We start from the raw sequence: 5,532 nt of genomic DNA, 5'->3' as shown, positions 1-5,532 counted from the left end.
ATGTCTCACAGAATCACAGTGCAGAAGAGGCCCTTCAGCCCATCGAATCTGCACCGACACGTGAGAAACACCTGACCTATCTACCAAATCCCATTTACCAACACTTGGCCCATAGCCTTGAATGTTCTGACATGCCAAGTGCTCATCCAGGTACTTTTTAAAGGACGTGAGGCAACCCGCCTCCACCACCCTCCAAGGCAGCGCATTCCAGACTGTCACCACCCTCTGGGTAAAAACGTTCTTCCTCACATCCCCCCTAAACCTCCTGCCCCTCACTTTGAACTTATGCCCCCTTGTGACTGACCCTTCAACTAAGGGGAACAGCTGGTCCCTATCCATCCTGTCCATGCCCCTCATAATCTTGTACACCTCGATCAGGTCGCCCCTCAGTCTTCTCTGCTCCAACGAAAACAATCCAAGTCTATCCGACTTCTCTTCATAACTTAAATGTTTCATCCCAGGCAACATCCTGGTGAATCTCCTCTGCACCCCCTCCAGTGCAATCACATCCTTCCTATAATGTGGCAACCAGAACTTCACACAGTACTCCAGCTGTGGCCTCACTAAGGTTCTGTACAACTCCAACATGACCTCCCAACTTTTGTAATCTGTGCCTCGATTGATAAAGGCAAGTTTCCCATATGCCTTTTTCACCACCCGACTAACATGCCCCTCTGCCTTCAGAGATCTATGGACACACACACCAAGGTCACTTTGTTCCTCAGAACTTCCTAGCGTCATGCTGTTCATTGAATACTTCCTTGTCAAATTACACCTTCCAAAATGTACCAACTCACACTTTTCAGGGTTAAATTCCATCTGCCACTTATCTGCCCATTTGACCATCCCGTCTATATCTTCCTGTAGCCCAAGACACTCAACCTCACTGTTAACCACCCAGCCAATCTTTGTGTCATCCGCAAACTTACTAATCCTACCCCTCACATAGTCATCTATGTCTCCCCAATATAGAGGAGATAACATCTCAGTTCAGTCCGCAAGCTTGACCCCAAGCTTCCAGTGGCCTGTCATTTTAATTCTCCACCTTGCTTTCATGCTGTAATTTCTGTCCTCAACCTACTGCACTGTTGCAGTGAAACTCAACATAAACTTGATGAAAAGCACCTCATCTTTCAATTAGGCACTTTACAGTCTTCCAGACTCAACATTGACTCCAACAATTGCAGACCATAATCTCTGCTCCATTTTTCTTTTTCTTTGCTTGTTTCAGTTTTTTTTTCTGTCAGCAGTACTCCGGCTCCAGAGACATCTTTTGTTTTATTTTCGGAGCGCCGAGACAAGCGATCACCAGCTCCAAGCTCCAAGAAACAAAAATTGTGCTTCTGAAATCTCTTGATATCGATTCCACATGGATAAAGCGCAAGCGCCTTGTCCATGTGCTGTTCACAGCAGAAACCCTTTGTTTCTTTTCTCACTCCATTACCGTTCCCTTTGGCCCTGGAAGACTAACTTTTCTGTCATTCAATCTCTCCTGACTTTCACATTAACTTGGTTTCTTTCCACAGATGTTGCCATTAACTGCTGAGTATTTCCAGCATTTTCTGTTTTTAGTTACACAAGATTTCACATTTTTTAACAAAAACAAACTTTATTGTATATATATAGAGAAATTAAACAAAGCAAGTGTTATTAACTTAACACTAAAGCTTAAAAAGACTTATGCTATAAAGCCAGTTCTACTTTTTAACTATCCCTCAAAAAGTTCCCTCCTCTTACAAAATCTTGAAGGTTCATTGACTTTACATGGGTCCAACCCAAAAGGTATGGCAAAGCCCTCCAGAATTTACTTTAATTCTCCTTAGTATTCCAGCTATTCCTCAAGGTACCAACTATATGGAGATCCTTTCATTAGCTTTTTGCTAAGTGATCCTCTAATTTTCTTTGAAAACCTGATGACTATGTACTCGTCAGCTCCTTGTCCTTGCTTTGGACACACAATCTATTTTTCTCAGTCTGCTCCGACAGCTACTGTATAGCATTTTGTAAGCTAAGTATTCAATCTGGCTGCTTTGTGCCACAAGGCTCTTTGAGGACCACTGTAGATTTCTTCCACTAGCTATAACCCAGATCAAATTATACAGATGCTTTTCCATCATGAAATCCAAACTGAGATAGAGCCCCACTGCAGTCCACATGGTGACGATGAAGCTAGTATTTTCTCTGCTTGACATGCAGGCCTAACTGACTGTCACCTCTTGTTGGCTCTCTCAATCCTGTAAGATGTAGTCTTCACCAAAGCAAAGCTACAACTGCCTCTGTCTGTTCCCAAACTGAACCAGCTGCTTCTGTCAGCAAACACACATAGATAAATTAATAAAAGAACCTACTAATCAAGGCTATAACCTGAATCACTATCTCTATAGCAACATGACCCACATGGCCTGTTCCCAGGTAGAAATGCAAATTAACTACATTTTAATTTCAAAGTTTTCCTAGATTCTGGGAAACCAAATGAATTATTTCTATTTCCAATGGAGTTTTGTTTTCCTCTTACCCAGAATTGCCAGCTTTAGCTTCTTTTATAGAGATAATGAAAGACACCCTGGCTCTACCAAGAGGTCCAGAAATGAACCATCTGCTGTTCAAGTTTTTTCACTACCAGGTCTGACCTTGCAAGATAAATAACATAGGTTAGCTTTTAACTGAAATGAACTCCAAGTTTGTTTTAATTGCATTTATTTCAGGGTTGCTTGTCAGTTTCTCAGTCAGGTGCCCCTATTTTCTACAACTAAAACTTTAATTCCTAAAGTTAAAAGTTATATCCTAAGACATATGAATTATGAACTAGATATTCACAACTGCCTTGGCTAATAAAGTAACGTATCTCCTATGTCTCCTTAACCAACTTATCTAGCTGTCCCATTACTGTAAGGAATCTGTGGATCTGCACCCCAACGTCCCTCTGTTCCTCTACATTCCTCAGTATCCTACCATTTATTGTTATTTCCTTACCTTGATTTGCCTTTCCCAACCACATAACCTCACACTTTGGGGATTGAAATCCATTTGCCACTTCCTGTCCACCAGATCAATCCACTGAATCTGTCTGCAGTTTGCAACTTTCTTCCTCAATATCAACCATAAGATTAATTTTTGTAATTCTGAAAAAGTCTTAACCAGCCTCCTACATATCAGTCTAAATCATTGATGCATATATGAAAAGCAAGGGGTGAAGTACGGAGCCCTGCCTTCCAGTCACAAAAACACCTGTTGATCATTACGCTTAGCCTCCTGTCACAGAACCAATTTTGGATCAAACTTGCAAGTCTGCCATGTAGGACTTGATCAAAAGCTTTGCTAAAATCTATGTAGACTACATCAAATACACTACCTTCATCAATGCTCCTTGTTACCTGCTCAAAAAATTATATCAAGTTAGTCAGACAACATCTTCCATTAACAAATCCATAGTGATTGTTAGTGATTAATCTGCACTTTTCAAACTATTGATTTATACTGTTCCTCAGAATTTTTCCAATATTTTTCTCACCATTAGTATTAGGCTAACTAACCTGTAATTATTTGTTCAATCTCTTCCTCCCTTTTTAAACAACAGTAAAGCACTCCCAGTTTTCTAGTAATCCTGTATGATGCCTGTAGCCAGAAAGTATTTGAAAATGATGGTCAGGGCTTCCCTTATTTCCTCCCTTGCTTTTTTTCATAGACGGGGATTCATTTCATCTGGGCCTGGGGATTGATCTACTTTCATGGATGCTAAACCCCTTAATATTTCCTTCCCTTTAAGAATTGCAGGATGTCTTTAAGAAGTGTAGGTTAGCTGTACATGCTGCCTGCATCACTTTGAACATAAGCAGTGTAATCACACAATAATCACAATTCCTGTGCCTGTCCACAGGTCTAATCGACTTTTTAACCATTTATATTTTTACTTTTATTAAAAATATGAATCTCTTTCATTTCTTCTAGTTACCTACCTCCCTGATGGCTCAGTCGATTAATGTGTCATCTGGTGTGGTCCTAATCTCACAAGAGTTTCTGAGTAAGCACAATATTATTTGGTTAAATTTTTAGAAAAAGTCAACACAGTTTTACCTAGTGTTGCTGCAATCACAAGATATAAATGGGCTTTTTAGAGCAAAATGCATATATTTAGCTCTATGCTATTAAAGTCATAGCTCTGCATTCTATAGATTGACACTCGAACACATCAACCAGTGCAGTGAATTTGCTAAACTCTCAGTTAGCACTGCAATCCAATCCAAGTAAAAAATTGGCACTGAAAGTGCCACACCTTCCATTGAAAACCATGCATCTTTTTCTGTTGAGTTGCAAGGGACATTGGAGTCAGAAGCTAAGGAGGAATTTGTGGCTGATTTGGGTGAGATGTGAAACTCAATGGCTTTACAATGAAAACATAGCTCATATGAAGAAAAGATTTGGAGTATTGTAGGGATACTTAGTCAATGCACCTTAGTTATCAAAGACATGAGTATTTCATGATTTGTGAAACCTTATTGATTGTCGGCACATAACATCTTGCAATTTCAACATAATATTATTCGTGGTCTTTTTTTTGTAGAATCATTTTCATTCTAAAATTTACATCACTGTTTTCATAATATACTCTAATTTCTATTTATAATTTTCTGTAACATTGGTCAGAAAAAATAATGCATTTAATTTTAAAATACTAATAAAACATTAAAATAATTCACTTTTACCACAGTTATTTTTATTCTTTTTGCTATTTACACCAAATTATTTATTAAACTTATTTTTTGTCATGAATAATTTGCTTGTAAATCTCAGTTTACTTTTGTACTTGTGCTACATTTCTGGTTCCTTTTGAAAAGCATTTACAAGCTATGTGCTTGCCATTAAACAACATAAATTATAATGAAATGTGTTTGGGTTTACTGTAACAAAGAGAATCAAACTGCCCATTGTATTTTATTCAGAAATGTAAAAAATACATGAGAGCAACTGTTGATATCCAAGGTGTGCTTGGGCCAGGAGAGAGGATGAAATTGAATAAATATCTAAACTGGGAGTGGGGAGCACACTGAACAAGCATAGTAAAAGGCTCAAAGTTTAGAACAAGAGAGCATGTGGGGCAAGAGGAAAGTTGACATGAGGTGGGCTCACATAATGACTGAGAACGGATTGAACTGGTAGAGAAAGCTTGGTACAAAGAGGCAAACATGTATTTGTTAGGACTAGGATGGAATGGTGGAATATGATGTTTAGGGGATATGTACTGTGTGGAAAGGGGGAATTGTAGTTATCTGGAACCTGTTGCTGTCATTGTTGGTGGTGGCAGCTGTCCCTCAATTTGTGGATCACATCTACTCAGGGTTGCGAATTCCTGGTATGGGTCTTCATGTAACTGGACAGGCCGATTCTCAACCTGCATATCTTTGAGCTCATGGGGCAGGACGTTCCATAAGATAGTTGGATCCAAAGCAGGACTTGCTTCCTTTCCTTTCTTTCTCTGCTACCATTTACCTCATCATTAAGGTGTTGTGACTTAAAGCATGATAAAGCTTGATG

General features: G+C 39.2%; 1 non-coding gene across 1 annotated transcript; it reads right to left on the bottom strand.

Moving 5' to 3' along the window:
• Nucleotides 1-1,285: 1,285 nt before the first annotated feature.
• On the bottom strand, nucleotides 1,286-1,424 carry LOC121275540. Its single transcript, XR_005942503.1, has one exon. It is a non-coding gene; the product is annotated as a U11 spliceosomal RNA (small nuclear RNA).
• Between the last annotated feature and the right edge of the window lie 4,108 nt (nucleotides 1,425-5,532).

The sequence above is a fragment of the Carcharodon carcharias genome, chromosome 2 (assembly GCF_017639515.1).
Source record: "Carcharodon carcharias isolate sCarCar2 chromosome 2, sCarCar2.pri, whole genome shotgun sequence".
Classification (NCBI taxonomy): Eukaryota; Metazoa; Chordata; class Chondrichthyes; order Lamniformes; family Lamnidae; genus Carcharodon; species Carcharodon carcharias.
The sequence above is the reverse complement of the archived record's forward strand: the minus strand, read 5'-3'. Positions and strand labels throughout refer to the sequence as shown.